Genomic DNA, 18017 nt, shown 5'->3' with positions numbered 1-18017 from the left:
CAGATGATTTTGAGATGGCAATTACATCATTCTGGGAAATTCAGCCTTGCAGAAGCTAATAAAAACTAAAATTTAAGCTCTTATACTGTTTAGCAGAACTAATACCACAGTGTGTTTTCTGGTTATCATTTCAAAACCTCAGTGACATTTTCTCTTAATGTTCCCATACAGGCACAGTTATTCACGTGTGAGAATCTCAGGAGCAGCCAGGTGGGGGGCAACAGCAACCTCACAGGTGTATAAAAGAGCTTTATCTTCCCAAAAGATTTACATTGTGGCCAGCTCTGATGTCATAGTTCAGGGTTCAGTGAGTTGTCAGCAGCCTCAGTCTGATGTTTCTAACCAAGCAGCATAGCAGCCTGTGCTCCTTTTTCACTCTTTAAAGAAAATGAGCAATTAATTCTTTCAGTTTTAAAATACATCATGTCTAAAAGAGAGAAAAGAAAAAAAACCCACTATTTTATTTTCATTTGACACGACTCTGTTAGGCGGAAAGAACCTTTTGATATATTGAGTGGGGAAGTAATTAATCTTGGGACTGTGAGATGGGTTATAATCTTAATGTCATTTTACCATTACTAAAATAGACTAATTTTGTCCTTTGCTAATCCATGTAAATCCCATTGATTTAACAGTGTTGTATGGATGAAAATAAGAAATGCAGCAGCCTATATTTTGGGATCTCCTTGCTTACAGTGTAAAAGCTTACAGAGCACATGGTTTGATGAAACAGCCATCCCTCTTGTACACTAGAACACCACTACCAAGTGCTGGCACAAGCCAGAGCATCACCTGCAGCTTTTTTCAGATGTAGCTGGTGAAGCACAAACCCTGTCATTTCTCTAGATTCAGCAGAATATGTGTATGTGCAATTTGTATGTTTATAGCAAAAAGGCTAAGAGCAGAAAATATTTCTAGGGATAGTGAAACCTGCTTTAAAAGAAATGAGAGGCTTTAAAAGCTTATACAAATCTTGAAAAACACAAAAGGGCTGGACTGAACATTGCCATTTCAGTCAAATTTAGAACCTCCACCTACTTAAAGAGGAACACATTTAGGTCAGCACTTTGTGCTTGGCGAACTCGTCTCCCTAATCTCCTTCGGAGCATTTCTGACTGTGATTTAGGTGTAGGGGGGAGGGAAGTGCTTCCAGGCTGAGACTTGTAGCTAAATTGTCATACAGAGTTAATCTGTTGATTACCACTGAAGTGGTAGATAGATAGGTGCTGATTTCTGAAACCTGCTATCCACGGTATACTTGTGTGCAGTTATTCATTTGGTAGCATTCAACCAAGGTATCCAAAACCTTCTGTTCTGGGTTTTAAACCATTTGCCCAAACCATGGCAGCAAATTCTTTTTGCAACCCAGTTGCCTGGGTTGATCTTGCTTTGTTTGTGTGTTTCAGCAAGATTCAGAGAGGTTGTGTCAGTTGATCTATATGCAGTTTCTTGCATTTGTCAAGTGGAGCAGAAATACGGTTTCCTCCTTTCTCCACCTCTTCTTTCATTTAACGAAATGGGAAATGTTGAAGCTACTGGAAGCCTTGATGTGACATTTCTAAATGCAGTGATGCTGTCTCTTAGATTTGGGTCCTGTAAGCAAGTTGCAAACATCAAGAGCTCCTGTATCGCTGGTCTTCAGTGCTGTTGTTACATAAAATTGATAAGGAATATGTGATACATAAGACTTATATATATTTTAAAACAGATAATGAAAAGTGCTTTCTTGGCAGATTATATTAGTGGTAAAGGTGTTGGTAAATCTCTCCATTACTATAAAGGATCCTGAGTTTGAGTCTGCTGACAGAAGACTTGGAATAATGGGAGATAGCATTGCGATTTAGGATATCTTTCACCAGCATCTTGAGAGCAGAGCCTCCAAGACGACTGTAGCTGGTGCAGCTGTGATTGCAGTGTGAACGTGGGCGTCTTGTAAGTGAGATGAGTCTCCTGGGAATGAACGTTGGCGCTCTCTCTTCCATGAAAGCCCTATGTGCTCACCCACGTTGATATGTACGGCTGTCGCCTACCTGCTAATGAACAACGAAACAAAAATTCTGCAAGGAAGTCTTCCCTTGGCATTCTTTCCCCAAGTATTTCTTCTTCTGTCTGCTCAACAGGTGCCAAAATGGAAGGCAAGAGAGTTACAGAAGTGGAGGAGTTTAACTAAGGCAAAGGTGACCCTGTGTGTTCCCTGGGGTTCCCACGCGCCTCAAAGTTCTTGCTTTTGAGAACAGGGATTGGAGCTCATTCCTGTTTGAACTAATGCTTCAGTTCTTGCCTTTCCATGCCTGCACTTAATAAAATCAAAAGCTGAGAACAAACCCAATCTCAATGGGTTTGATGGCAGCCCAACTTATCTACAGATTGTATTAAAACATGCTCCATCAAAGAGGGCTAATTGTCAGGGTGTAGAAATAAAATTGAAGTACAGTCATGCACAGAATTGTTGTCTAGCCATTAGGAGGTCAAGCAAAGAAAATCAGGTATCACAAAATTAAAATTCATAATCAAAGCAAATGAAGCAACATTCTTATTACTTAGGGCAACAGAAGCTAGCTGTCCCCTTGGGAATCTGAAATAGTCATTTCCGTCTTCCTTCAGCTTTCTCTTTGCTTCCTCTGAGACCTACTAGCTACAGGTTTTCAGACACCTGTATTTATTCAGACACCTGCCTTTTGCTAGTAAAAAACTACACTGGAAGTCCTTTGCTGGAGACTTGGTGTAGGGAGTTCGTGTATCCTCTTGCTGATCACTCTTTCTCGCCGGGAGGTAACTCCATGGTGTGATGGTCCAGAACATCTAGGGATGTCTCTTATGTCATTTTAAAGTCTGGATTTGAACAAGTGGATTCCAGTCTCTTTCTGTTTCAGAAACACTTTTTTTTTCTAGAGAGAAATGATGTACCAGATAACCATAAATGGCAAAAATTGCATAACTTTGAGAAAAGTTATACACTAAAACAGTACTTTAACCACCAAATTTTAATTAAACCCAGTTGTAGTATATACAGCTTTTTTGTGTGTATAAGCTGAGGCACAAAGTAGTTGCTTGAGGTTATACAAGGAAGTTTTTAACACAGCTCAGGTCCCTTGTTGTTTGCTTTCCATAGCTGTTTGTTTATTACAGTGTGTTAACATGAAGAGGTGAAATGCAGATGGTTTGTCTTTTTTAAAGCAAGCTATATATTGATTACACTTGCTCAGACTGTATTTATACTACTTGAGAGCTTGTTATCTGTGAAAAGCATTAAGACATCTCTGGGTTTTATGTTCTTCTGAACATATCTTCTTTGTCTTCCCTGTTTCTGTCTTCTGTTATGATTAAAAGAGTGACACTCGTTTCCCAATTTCTCAGAAATAGCATTTTTTTGGTCTCATTTTTTAGCCAGAAAACTTTCTTTTACCCCAAACCATGGTTTTTCCTTCTTCCCTCTCCCCACCCCATCTCCCACCCCATTCACTAATGTGGCTGGTGCCAAAGGTGACACGTCAGTGCAGGTGACCTCAGTGCACTGACCTAATCCATTATCCATCCTGTAGATTTTCAGAGCAGTCCCATAAATCCTGATTTGGCTTCTTCAGCTCTCATTTGGTCAATAGTTACCCACTATAGTTTTGCTCTGGGAAAGTGAGTTAGCAAGTCCCAGGTACTGGCCCCCTGGGTTAAACTTCCTTCCCCTCTGTGCGTGTGTCTCCCTGAAAGACTGGGCTTTTTGCAATGATGACCAACTGTTCTTTTCAGCACTGCTGGCCCATTTCGGCTCTCCCTTGAACCTGACTTTTGAATGTTAATATTTCAGGTCTGTGGCTTGACCATTCAAGCGCGAAGTCTGCTCTTCCCAACAGTTTACCCACTGTCAGGTCCAAAATTACTGTGTCACATGGGGCCCACGTGTAGCTAACATTTCTCGTGTGAGGTAGTAGAAATTGTTGGCAAAAGGGACCTTCCTTTACATTCTCCATCTGCTGAACCAAATAGCACTGTAAGTATAGAAGAATATGAGCTAGTTCAGCAGCCAAAAAAAAATTTTTATGAATGTTTTTCTCCCAGCTCTGGTAGGTGTTAAGTTTCTGTGCTTCACTGTATTTAGGGAGTCCTAATGTGAACCTGCGTAAGATTCAGGTGGTGATAACTACTAACATTTAGTGTGCTGGGGACAAGGGAGGGAGGCAATGCAAAATGTCATGCAGAAGAAGGTATGAAGAATTTACATCAGCTCTGGAGACAGAGCACGGCCGTTTCTGAGATGAAAGATGTGGTTTCTTTTTTAAGCCAGGTATTGAAATGGCTGCTGTTACTGTAAAATGTGAGTACTCGGAATCTTTTCATCTTGAGGCATCCTTATCAAGTAGAATGTAGGTGACAGGAAAACTGCTGCGTTCCTTTAGCAGCTGGCAGTGCACGACTACCACTTGAACCCAGAGGCCAAATCAAGGCTCAAGCTGACCTCGCTGAGGGCAAGGTTGCAGAGTCTCATGGCCCAAACCAAACTGGTCAAACATCATGGTTGTGGTGAAAAGCAGTAGTAGAACACTCTGTGGTTGGGGCTCAGCTACAGGCAAAAAATCTGTCCTTGGAAAAGAGGCCTAAAAGGAAGAGGAAATTAGAGGAAGATGGCAAGATAGCTGTTCCAGCAAAGTACTTGCCAGGTAAACAGCAGATTCTGTCTTGGGTGAAATGATGCGACCTGCTTTGGTGAAAGCCATGAGCCAAGCAAGCCTCTGAAGAGTTCTTTAGGGAAAGGTTTGGAAAAAAATCTAACCACAGAAACTAGGTTTCTGGAACAGTGGAATAAAGTCTGCAACAACAAAAGAGATGCAGGTGAAAGAGATGGAGGAATAGAGTAAGTAAAATCCTTTGAGTAAGCAAACTGTCTGTGACCAGGAATTGATGAAGAGCAATCTTAAGAATGAAAACAAAGCTATAATATATTCATGAAGCAAGATGATGATAACTCGGAGGGAGTAGCATTAATTATGACTTCCAAGGCAGAAAAATAGCTTGTAGACTGGGAACCAATTAGTGGTCGATTGCTCTGAACTAGATTTCAAACACAGTACATGAAATGACAATTACACTGCATTACCAAAAGACAACTACTGCGATGAGATAAGAGCTGTCAGCAGACTTGGACCAAATTTCTCAGCCTGACATCTGCTTACTAAAAGGGAGACTTCTTTCTTGGGGTTAAGGCTGATGACAGAACAGAGGAATCAATGGCCGAATGTCATCTTCTGTCTCCAAAGCAATAACGTGGGGCCTGGCAGAACTCTGCCTGCTCTCTGGGCTCTTGGTGATGCCTGGACATAGTGTAAAGGTGTCCCCACAGCAGTCGGTGGAATTGTTGTGGTCTGAGTATATTGGAGGCAAACACAGTGTTTATCTTTAGCACATCTTAGCAGGCAATAGAAGCGATTCTTTTTTTGTAACAATATGAAAAAGAAAAAGAAAAGGGAAAAAAGTGCAGAAGAGCTAGTAAATTAGTTTTACTACTGAAGTGAACATGCCATATGTGGCTAAAAATGTAACTGGTTTTCAGCTGAGCAATCCCAGATAGTGGGCTTTCCAAGGATGGAAATACCAAGGCCAACACTGGACATTTGAATGCACACAGCAAAATCAGCAGGAAAATCAATTCCAGAACAAGAATAGAGACCCCAAGAGAAATAAAGAAGATAGCCTTGTCCAAGAAGCTGGTCTAGTTCCTGAAAAAGCTATTTCCTTTGCTCAACAGGCCGGGTTCTACCACCCAGTAGGCCTGTCTGAGGTTAGCAAGTGAAAGCTATTTAGTGACAGGAGAAGGATGATGACGGTGGGAGGAGCGCTGTGACTTTGCCAAAGGAACTGAAAATCCCAGAGTAGAGATGCTGTCTCATAGTAAAAAGGCAGATGTGAAAAGCTCTCTAAAACCACAATTTGGAGTAGCTGGAGGTAGAGACCATTGTTGAAAAATCATTGAATAAGCAGTTGCTGCGCTCTTCAAGAAATCCAGGAATATGAAAAAATTAATAATCCAACTGATACAAAAAAATTGCATTCCAGATAAAGTATTTTAGAAAGTGATGCAAGCAATTGCAAGAGTGGAAGAGAAGTTCTGTTCCTTTCACTGGTACAATCATCAGAAATGAAAAAATCCCAAACCACAATGAAAAACAGAGATTCTGGGTTTTTTTCTCTTACAGCTTCAGCTCAGACATTTCAATTCAGGAGATAAAGCAATGGCCAGATTTTTGGATAGCCTCTGCTATCAAGATTTTGGATAGCCTCCTGCTCCCTGGCTTGAGGCAGATCACCTGCCAGTTTGATGCGGTTGTTTGTTTGGAGCTCTTGGGGAGGATATTTTTATTACCTTTTTCAGGAGACTAATCTATTCTTTTCAAGTATGTGTTATTTGTAATGGCTATGAAGTCACTGACAAGCTCAAGCCATTGAACCAAGTAGAAAGCTGAGTGGATGGTTCATCATGGATAATGCTGGTGTAAAACCAACCTGCATTCTTTCACCTCTCTACGGTTGCTGTTGAATAGATGGTGACATGACCAAGTCACCGTAAGAAAAAGTACACCTGGATGTATTATAATGAGCTGGTACATCAGTTAAATCCAGCATCCTGAGCTTGGGATGCTTAAGTGACAATTCAGAAAACATGTAAGAAAAGACTGTCTGGCATTTCAGGGCTAATAATTATTTAAGGAAACAAATCTCAAGAGACCTGTATAGAGATCTGTATAAACAGGCAAAGGAATACAAGGAATGAGTCAATTTTCATGTCTTGGCAAAGACACACCAACCAGGGGGGGAAGTCCAAAAGGAAATGTCACCAACTGGCAAGGCAACAGCTGCGTTTACCAACTTAAACAAAATTAGTCATTGAAAATACAAATGTAAAGACCAAACTAGGAGTCTTCCACTCAGATGTTATTTCCATTTTAACATGTGGATGTGAGTATTGGAAACTCACCAGAGGCACAGACATCTCATGCCTCCAGAGGTAAATACCTGGGGAAAATACTAGGTAACAGACGGAGTGAATGTGTCACAAATGCAAAGATCTGTCACTTCCTCACCAGTGTGTCCCCCAAGTTCTCCAGGGTAAGCGGTGGAAACATTGGGTTGTGTGCAGTGAGTGAAGCCAGCAAGCCTGTCTGAGCAGATGGGCTCTCAAGCAGCTGGAGGAACACGGAAATGGTCAGACCAGATATTACTTGGAGTGTGAACACTTACTGGCACTCAAGGATACAGAAAAACTGCAGAGAGCAGCTGAAGACTGGCACAGGCTTTGGAGCCACATTGACTCCCAGAGCAACATCTGCAGGTGCAAGAAGGCTTTGGGGGAAAAAGTTACTCTTGGTACCCTCGGGGGAGTGGTGGGACGGAGCATGGGACTTTACATGGGATTTTCCATGGCATTTTCTCCTTTAAAGATCTAGACTATTTAAAGTCAGGTTACTGAGAGGAGCCAGAGCTTCCCAATGACAGCATTTCTGGCCCAGGCTGCGGAGGGCTGCACTGCATGGACGAGCCAAGATATCTGTCGTCTCTGGTCTAGTGGGCTTTTTCTGTCTGACCTCAAGGAAATCACGTGACCTCACCACAGGACTAAGATTTTAATTAGAAGCAGTGGACAGTACACTACCTTTTCTAGTTTCACAAGCTGTCCTGAGGGGCTTGTAGGTGAAGTAAATTTCTGTGGAAATGGAAAAAAACCCCCACGTTTCACACGCTGCACTGAGAATAAAGAAGTTGCTTGTAGCTTTATCTATAAATGGCCTAAGATGGTGTAAGTGTAGCTACAGATTGTCTTCAGAGGTGAAGGGTAGCCCTTACCTTTGTACTGTATGTACAAAGTGCCTGTGCATTAGACTTAATGCAGTTTTATGAGTTTATTTCAGCTGGTGTTTTAGCTGATGGCAGTTACCAGAGCAAAGAAAAAATGTTTAGGTTCTGGAATTTTAGACCAGTTTGTAGAACATAGGGACAAAAGTAACATCCCATGCTATTTTTTAATCAATAGTACAAATAGATCTTCAGTTGTTTGTTCTTTATAATTCTGGTTCCTGTATGAAAACCCTGCTTTCTTAGAAAAGTTACCGGACCCTATTCATTCTCCCTGCTTTTGTCACTGCATCTTAGCACCTTGTGTGTCAGGGTTGAAGCAGTTTGCACCCCTCTTGCTAGGCCAGTTGTGCTACATCACTTCTGCTGCTTCTCTTTTGACATCTGTGCTGGGGTACAGCTGTCAAATGATTATTCCTAGTGGCAGTGTCACCTGCCTATTGGATGAGAAGCTGATTTTTCAGAGAGTTAAAAATTTAAAGCAAAAAAGACTGATTCTATCATCTGCTCATGCTTTTCCAGCCAAACTCTTACTATTTTTCATTCAGCCTAGCTTTGAAAGGTTGAGGCAAGAAGATCCCGGCCCTGTGCCTAGGGAGACTGTTCTAGCATCCAAACCAAAGCTTTCTGCTGTGTTTGGAGTGAGAATCCCAATGTCTTCCTCCCAGATTTAAGCTTGCTGTTTTACTTGCGCCTGCCTCAAAGGCATTTTTTACCATTTACCATGAACTTCCTAGCTAGCCAGGTTTAGCCCTTCCGATTCTTCCTCGGTAGCCTTGTAAGATAGCTGTGGCTCCCAGGCACTACAAATCTGGGGCCAAGCATCTCTTTTGAGGGTTTGCTTTCAGCCTGCCCTGTTTCATGCAGCAGACCCCTCTGCAGCAGCAGGGTGAGCCATGGCAGTAGGTGCAGGCACACCTGCACACTTCACATGATACCATCTTTTTGTGTCTATGGCCAGGTGACAAAGTACAAAGTCACCTATTTGCCAGGGAGAGCTAAGCCTTGCATTTTGCCTTCAAGAACTGCTAGGCATCACAAGCAGCTCAGTAAAGTCGCACATAGTGCTTTCCTGAGCTGGTGCTGTGCGTTATGCAGCCATCCCTCTCCAAAGATGCTCAGAAAGCAGGGTCTGACCTTAGGAGCATGATCAAGGATTCCCTTTCCAACCACAGTGAAAGGCAGTCTATCTAAAATGATTCTGCTCCCTTTTGAAAACAGTCTGCTAAGTGGGGCTGGAGACAGCAAGGGCCACTGTCCTCTCCAAGGAGCTCATCTGGATTGCATTTAAGAGGGAGTTTCAGACGAGTAAAATGTAAATGAACCCAGGATCTGCTATATTTGCAATTTTGACATCAGCAGACATCAGAATACAGACTGGTAGCAAACACTGTAGGTAGGTTGGGATGCAGCAGAGGCCGGTTGTGAGAGCTTGGGCCTTGCTGTGGGGTTGCCTGAGGGTTTCCTTGGCCAGTGCTCTGCAGAGCCCCAGGAGCATCTGGCAGGGCTGCTTGGTGGTTTCCACAAGGAGCTTCACTCGCAGGATCTCAGCTGGAATCCCTGTTAAAGTAGTAGCCAGCCTTGTTGGGACCGCTTCCCTTCACCCGTGACCCAACGTGGACGTGAGCAGCACTGCCTGCGTAGGCTGGGCTGGATCAAGGCATTTGGGCTCCTCGCATAAGTGGTTGCAGACATATCCCCAGAACAAAGTCATAGTACAAATTGATTGTGGCAGCAGGGATGGAGTTCAGCAGGAATTAGCCTTTGGGGTATTTTATCAAATTTTTGAAGCATGAGTTGTTGGTAAACCAGAGCTAACATTCATAATCTGCAGCAAGAAGCAATATAAAGCAGCTGCAGCCCTGCTGCTGGTGCCTGGGACTGCATTCCTCCTGCCCGTTCTCTGCAGACTGGCTGTTGTTGTCACCATCCTTCCCAGGGGCGTGGGGTGCACTGAGGACCCCAGTCCAGATGGAGATGGCAAAGCATCTGGAGTGACCTTTGCTCAGGAGACCAGACCCAGCTCTCCTGCCGCCAGGCCGCTTTGAGCAGGAGTTTGTCCATGTGGAGGTGGCCACAGTGGAGCTCTTAGTGCCTTCCCTAGGCAGCAAGGCGTTCATTCACTGCCTCAAAGATGGGTACCTGCAGTGGTGTGACATGTGCCCTGGAAGGGACTGTCACTTTGCATTGACAGTAAAGGGAATTGGGGGAGTTGACTGTCACAGCTGCAAGTTTCTACATTGCATCTGAACCAGACAGGATTAATCCTGCTGTAGACTGCTGGAGTGATTGGGCCACAGAAGTAGCCAGATAGTAGGCAGCTAATTAGACAATATTTTACTTTGTAAGATGTCCACTGTATGTGAGTGTAGCAATCAGCAGAGCTGGAGAGGTGGGTGTGAGAGGCGCAGTAAAACTGAGATTGTTATCTTGTTAAGTCATGGTGCTTGATGATCGTGTTTATTAACTGGCAGAAGCTTAAGTATCTGTAGTGGTCTTGCACATTTTGACAGAGAAAAGTGTTGTACAAATTAATGGGGATGTTCTCTAAAATATATTAATTTCTGCAGGAATATCATAGGTAGCCTTCTGTTTGCACCTATCCATTTCAGGATTGTATCAGGAGTAACTGGGTCTTCAGTCCAAACTTTTAATTTGAAGGAAGTTTTTGTAAGCCTTGAGCCATAGGTTTTACCTTCTTCTGCAAAATCCTATGAAAACATTGCAAACAAAAATAATACATGTAGCTCTTCATGGCCCCAGCTTGATTTTCATACATTGCAAGAGGTATACATTTGTTGTATAACTCTTGATGAGGACAGCAGAAAGAGCTTCAAAGATATTTTCCTTTGTATGAAACGATACCTCTGCTGTGGCTAAACCATAAGGACTTCTCACTTTCAACTGGTTTCCATGCCCTTTAATCTCTCACAGCTCCACATGTCTTTTTGCATCATCTCAAACCGATTAAATAAAAAATGAAAAGTTTAGTTGGAAATTACAAGAAGTACTGAAAAGTGTCATACTCTTTGACTGCCTTTCTTGCAGGAGGCAGTGGGTGGGAAAGAAGAAAAACGTACCTTAATTATACAGTCTCTCTGTTTATTTTCACAGCTGTAGCTTTGCTGAAATGTGCAGTAGACATCCTAAATCCACCAAGCGGGGTCCCTGGGTGTTGCACCTGCCAGTCCCACAATCTTGGTACCAGTTGGGGATGTGTGTGTGGCTGAACAATGCAGGGAGACTACAAGAGGTTTATCCCATTAGAAATAAATTACAGTGTAGTGTAGCATGAAAATGATGTGTCAGTGAATACAGAACACAAGATTACTTTCTGTCTCTTCCCTTTATCATAGATAACAGCAGCAGTATGGGAAGGAGATTTATATTGCGCTTATTTGAAGCTGACCATGCAATTTAGATGAGATGAAATAGGGATTTTATTTCTGGGGAGAAGAATGTGTTCTTGCTAAAATGCCATTAATTGCTTCATTATTTAAAGCACAAATTATATCCAGCAATTTGTTGGTCTCCTCTTTTTTTCCAGTGAAAATAATTCACCGTGGAAAGATTATTCTGTCAAAAAATGATGATGAACCTACTAACAAATTAAGTTGAAAGAAGCTGAACTTTCAATTAAGCTTCTATTTTTGCCCCCCTTCTCTCTCTTAAGCACTGTGTGCATGTGTGAATGTCAATAAAAACAATAGTGGCTTGGCTAACTATGAAAACCTTAACAAAAATTACAGCAAATACCACTGCAGCACTGGAATCACGGGCACCCCGTTACCTGTTGGGAAGCTGCTGTCACGCTGTAGTAGCAGTGGCACAGCACACTCATTGCAGGCAGAGCCCTGTTGTGCTGGTCACACACAGCGCTAAGGAGCTTAGGAAAGCTCCCAGCCTTTCCTGGAGGCAGAGGCAGTCACCAGGGCGGACCAGTCCCCTCCAGGTCCAGTGCTAAACCCTGCCCTTGTTATAAAAATGCTATATAGAGCTTCTTGCACAGACACTGTCCCTGTTTGTCAAACTTCCCTGCTTTGGCTCTTTCTCGTTTTTTTGGATTTTTTTAATCAATCTCTTTGTGATCTTTTTTTGCTCCTGTCAGTGCAATTTTGTGTTTCTTTATTTGGTTCCTCCATTACCCTACCAACAGCAGGCTGGTGGCCAATCTCCATCACCCAAAGCTATGCTTCTTCTCCTAGGGCTTCATGCCTGGAATTTGCCCTGCCAATATTAACCCAATGCTTGCCCATGGCTGATTTATTTGCTTTAAAGGCAAGTTGAGCGCAAAGGAGATGTGTCTTCCATGCAAATCACAGTTTTCTTGTACAAGCACTGCTTGCAGGAATGGTCACTTCTGTATCATGCCCAAAGCACAAAGTTTGGGGTTTCTGTTTTGCCACAGGCTGAAGATTAAGAAAGATTTGGAGGTTATGAGATGAGCAGAGTCTTTTGTATTGTTGGCTCACTTGAGTCACTTTAGAGACCATGAAAGCATTGCTTGCTTTGGTTGTGGCCCCAAGGATTCCCTTACATCCAAGAGGGCAAAGGAGAAGGCATCTAGATGTGTTTTCTGGAACAAGGTGATAATTATGTTTTACTTCAAAAAATAATAGCTGCTCTATGGAAAAGAGCTTTGAGGCCATTTCTTGTATTTTTCAGTTCTTCACAAATAGAAATAATTCCAAGATATATGTATAGATAGATAGATAAATAAATTTAAAAGTTCAGTTATTGCTGTTTTCCTTGTGAGACAGAGTATTGCTCTCTGTTTTGATCAGTGATTAAAGCTGCAGTGACACCCCTGAATTGCCAGCGATTCTGTATCATTTATGTCACCATCGATAGGGAAGAAGAATAGCTGTTAGAAAAACTATTTTTATTACAGATGTGAATTTATAGCTTCAATTGTGCTTCCAAGAGAGCAGCTGTGAAAGTGAGATAGATAGAAAGCTGGATGAAGGAGCTGGCAGGAGGAGTAAAACATAGCGGGGGGACTGCAGGAGGGGATAACACCTGGAAACATCTGTTGGGAGAAGTAAAGTTGGAGAAGGCATGGAGCCACTATACCGCACCAATCCCTGACCAACTACTGGCTTCTTGCCTGGTTTTTGTTTTTATTTTGTTTCAGCATTGCCTGGTGTATTTATCCCCACCCTTATTTGCAACAGACAATTTTTATAAGGTTCGGAAGTGAGCAAATGCTTTTTCCAGCTCTCTGGTCTCCGTGCCTGCTGGAACATCTGTACACACACACACACTTTTCCTGTCTAAAGATAGTTTGAGCTAGTGTGCCCAAAATACAGCTTCAGACTTGGGTTTGTTGTTGTCCTAGTAAGCATAAAAATATGTTCTAATATTATGTCACTCCGCTTATGTGTTTCAGCAGCTGCAGTCTGTCTGTGTCCAGTTTGTTGGGAATGGCCTTGCTTCCTGGGATTTGTTTTTCCATAGCTGGAATCCTGGGTTACTTAGTTTGACCAAGACTGCGCGTTGCAGTCTTTCCGTGAGTATGATCATTCTTGCCCAGTAGGATAATTCCAGCAGGGTTTTCTGCTGAAATGGCATGACCTCCTTTGACTGACCTCACGCTCTGCCAGCACTGCTGTTTGAACATCATCCCTTCCCACCCCCACTGCTTCCCCCTGTCCCTGCAAGCCTTGCTGCAGTTGTGCAAAAAAAATTCCTTCTTTCTTCAGTGCCATCGCTATGTTGAATATTTCTGCTTTTACTTCTCAGGTTTTCTGGCTTGACCTCTCCACCTCCCTCCATCCAACATGGACGTAGTACCTAATCCCTTTTGTGGGATATGTATGTTCCTGTGGTGTGCACTGAAAAAGTGGGATTTACTTATTGTAGACCTTTCCTTATTTTTACTTATATTTTGTTATATTTACTTTAATGCACTGTAGCTTGTGCTGTGTGGTCACAAGGCATAATCTTACCCCCCATCATGAATTCCCAGATAGGAGTCTGGGATGGGAGCTTTATGCAACCTGGAGATCCAGGGAAAGGAAACTCTGCTAAATGGCAAGTTGTGTACCAGTGGCACTTCTGGGTTGGCTGGTGCTTGGAAGGCTGGTGAATGCTGGGAGATTTCAGAGGAGGCTGTTGGGAAAGGTAAAGAGGAGCAGGGAAGTGACCAGGATCAGCAGCAAGTGTTAGATGTTCAGGTATCTGTTAATGGATATCACAGTCCATGTATTTATGTGGGGATGTTAATTTTTGCTGATAAAAGACAAACTACAGTAGGCACTTTTATACATAAAGCAAAAAAAGGGATATGACTGTGCATGACTGTAAAAGCTTTTATACTACTTATTGCTGTAACTTAGGAAATGTGAAGTGGCCAAGTGAATTATGTGGGTCATCTCAAGTGAGTGCCTGTGAACAAATGTTTTGCAGCTCATTATCTATTCTCTTTTTAAGGGTTGTTTTGTGGAAAGGGAACTTTTGAAACTTGGAAAATTCTGATTTTTATTGGTGATATTCCTCTATCCTTGGAGCAGCAAAGGCAAGCTCTCCTTTCTGCAGGAACTCAGCACACTTGGGCTGAAAGGAAGGTGAAGGTGTCAGAGCTTCCTTAGCAGAGCAGGAGGGTCCCCTCACCTCTGCTGGCTGGCTGGCTGGATCCGGGAGAAGGACACAAGGAACCATACAACTGGCATCCTGCTTACGACTCTTAGTGTCTGCCAAAATTGGTTTAAAATAGCTGTTACTCAGAGAGCAGTATTACAGATTTGCATTTGATCTATTTGGACTTCTCACAAGGGTTGGAAAAACAAGATGCCAAACAGTGCAGCTTGCTGGGTTTTTAATACAGACTTTCACGTCGTGCAGTTTTTTTCACAGAGATTTCTATTTCAAGCTCTGGGATATGAGGTGTTTGCTGTAAAGTGTGCTGCTGTTGCAGGGCTGAGTAGCTGCCCTTCTGTGGCATTTAGGTTATCCTCATTTATGCTGCTGTGATGCCCAGAGGCTGAGCGAGTCAGGGCCCCACTGCGCTGTGTGCTGGGTGACAGTCCCTGCCCCAGGAGCCAGTAGCCTGGGTCACTGGCTTCAGATGGCCACTGCCACAAGCTGCTTGGGAGCATCAGCTGCCAGGCCAGAGCTTACTAGAGACAGAAAGCAGGGATAATTCAGGTGAGGCAGCCAAATGTGCGTTTTAAATGCAGTTTATAGTCAGGACATCACTAGTACCTTCTTTGCCCAAGTCAGCACCTACAAACACACAGCTCGTTGTCAGTGACTATCCTCATAGATTTCAAAGCCTTATAAGCCCTGAACTACAATTTGATCTCTGCCAACACCAGTTCCCACAGGAACGCAGTGCCATGCTGAAAACAAACTGTTAGAAACAGAGGCATGTATATTCTCCTTCACAAGGGGGAATCTCTCTGCCATATTCTTCTTCCCTGTGCTCTGTGTGCAGCATCACTGGCTGAAGTACAGGGGATGGTGTCCATGGTTCAAGTGAGAGACTGAGCTGTAATAGTGAAATGCTGGGAAATTTTTTCATGTTTATAGAATGCCTCAGTCCAAGGCATGTGCAGGTTGGAGAAGAGTCATACAATTGTTTAGGTTGGAAAAGACCTTTAAGATCATCAAGTCCAATTTTTAGCTCAGCACTGCCAAGTCCACCTCTAAGTTGGACAAAAATGCACCACTGGGTGCTATTTGTGTGTTGCATAGGAGGGTGTGAGGTGGTTTCTGTAGCATATAATCTCAACCACTGGTGTGATTCTGTTGTGCCATTGCCACCTAGGACGGGTCTGCAGTTTTTGGGAACTAGGACAGATCAAGCCTTGCCCCCACCTCCCCTCGCCAGGCAGCGTGTGTGCTGTACGCAGCACCAGTGTGGGAACAAGCTGAAGGGAAACTTCATTATGTTTGACAGCGCCTTTTTAGCTGAAGTACTGCCACGATTGGCATGACAGCAGTGAATCCTAAAATTGGTTGATTGCCGAGAGAGCCTGTGAAGACAGACATGAGGGATAAAAGGAATTAAATGCTTAATTAATAGGTTTATACTTCCTATTTCTTGGAACATGACTCTTTTCCCCTTCTCCTGTTTTGTTTACTTTAAGGTGCCATATGTTCCACTTGAAGCTGTATAGAAATTTGCTAAAGAAACCTTCACACCAGGGTTAAGACAGTTCTTAACAAGGTGATCTGCTAGTTGAATACTGGACCTCTGAAATAAGAAAATGTTTTGAGATACCAACATAAAGAGGCTATTTGGCCAATATTTTGTACACTAATGATAGCACCTATACAACTATGTAGTTACTCTTGATCCTAAGGGACTAAAGCTTCTGCTTCTCATGGCAGAAGTTCTCTCCTGTTTTCATGTATTCCTGATAACATTTTTCATTAGAATTCTAGTTGCGAATATCAACATTTCTTTGGTGTCTCCTTCTGTTAGTTCCTTGCTTCCCACATGCTGTTCTATGTGAAAGTCTTTGTGAATTGCTTAAAGGAGTAAAATCCTTCATGGTAATGGAGATGCTAACATGCATGACAGTTCTTATCCATCCAAAAATGGCAGCAGTTGACTTGTAGTTTTTCATATAAGCTGATTTTTCACTCAGAAAAGTTTTCACTTAGAGAAGGTAGCTATTAATTACTTATCTATCCATGTTTCAATATGCCACCATCTCATTAAATAACTCCCTTTTCTATTTCTTTCTGAAACTATAAAGCACTCTTTTCTGCTGAACAAGCTCAATGACATCTTGACACTTCCCTAATGTGTTCGAATCCTGGTGGGTTTGAGTGAATTACTGGATTTATTTGAACATCAGATCCAGGGCTTGTAAATATGCACAGATGAAAGCTAAAAAGGTTGACAAGAATGCATTTGCAGTTGCAAGTGCTAGGTTTGGCATAGTTATCTTTGGCAACGTGAGCCTAATCAAGTCCAGGAACTCGAGTGATCATAAATCTGTTGTGATACCCATAGTCGTCTTGTATTACGGTAGTCAGTACTACCTCCTCTATTATTAGATTGGACCCTGAGGAAATGCAAAGGAAAGTGTGAGTCTCACCCACAGTGTTTTGGTACTAAGCAAGCCAAGCACTTGGAGAAGATCCTTATCTTTGCTTAGCAGATGGAGGGTGAGGTGAGTGTATGAGACCATACTGTATCTCATAGTGTATGAGACCAACTGCTAAAGAGGTCTCGTCTTCCAAATGTTAGTCCAGAGCCTTAAAGCAGAATGGCTCTGCTTTAGCGGATTGGTACATGGCTGTCCTGTTTCCAAACAGCAGTGCTGCTACCCACGAGAGACCTGGGAAGAGGAGCCCACCCAAGCAGTGAAGCTTTCAACGGATGGCATTGTTAAGGAGGATTTCAAGAGCTGACTTCTCATATTTCGGTAGTCCAGGTATTTGAAAGATCTGTGAAACCCTCCACCATGGATTTATTTAAATGGAAGGCTTTGTGTAGGGACATTAGTGCTATGTGCATGTAGGTAGCCATTAAGCAAAGAGGGGAAGTAGGTGGCACCTCTTTTGCTGCTACTTCTGCCTGATAAACCTTTCTGAGAAGAATGCTTTTTAGTTTATGGGCTCCTAGCATACCATCATCTCCTGGTGAGCACTGCTTAGCTGGCTCTGTGCAGGGAATGATTGGATTGGTAGGTGTTTAGTTCATAAGTTTCACCTACTCGTCTTGTTTCTATTAATAACTTTATGTTTTAATCCTGTAAGTATATCGCGCCATGCATCTGTCTATTTGGGGAGCTAATCTTGTAGTGGAAGGCATCTATTTCAGGAGCAGCCTAGACAAAGCACAGCCTATTCGAGTGCTGGCCTCCCTTATTGTGTGTAGGGGGTTAAATCACCGGTATTAGTGTAGTGTAGGAGTTCAAAAAGGAAAGACGTTATTTGCAGCGTCAACTCATTAAAAATACTCTGTACAGATTTTTCCAAAAGAATAAGCAGCCCAAGCACACTGGGCCCCATGCCAGGGTATGTAATAGCCTTGCACAGCACCAGTTGAAACTCCAAGTTGGATAAAAGGCAGCTTTTTCTGGGTTTGTTAAGTATTCCTTTAAAAAAAAACAAAAAAGGTTTGTGTACAGAAGTAGCAAATTAATTCAGTCCTATCAGAAAGTAGGTCAGTGGCTGACCTCCTGATAGCATGAGGCAGCAGTTTCAAGCAGAAGTGACAG

General features: G+C 42.8%; 1 protein-coding gene across 6 annotated transcripts in view; it reads left to right on the top strand.

Moving 5' to 3' along the window:
* The window catches only part of BACH2 (BTB domain and CNC homolog 2), a 188173-nt gene that overhangs the window by 61380 nt on the left and 108776 nt on the right, over positions 1–18017 (top strand). Inside the window, exon 3 of one of the 6 annotated variants that reach the window (XM_048296922.1) lies at positions 17110–17228. The exons of 4 other annotated variants lie outside the window; for them this stretch is intronic. The gene's annotated coding sequence lies outside the window, so the exon portion shown is untranslated. Of the gene's footprint in view, positions 1–13228; positions 13349–17109; positions 17229–18017 lie in introns of all 6 variants that reach the window. One more of the 6 variants, XM_048296919.1, reaches the window with a different exon arrangement.

The sequence above is a fragment of the Corvus hawaiiensis genome, chromosome 3, assembly GCF_020740725.1.
Source record: "Corvus hawaiiensis isolate bCorHaw1 chromosome 3, bCorHaw1.pri.cur, whole genome shotgun sequence".
NCBI classification, from domain to species: Eukaryota; Metazoa; Chordata; class Aves; order Passeriformes; family Corvidae; genus Corvus; species Corvus hawaiiensis.
This window is presented reverse-complemented; position numbering and strand designations above follow the sequence as displayed.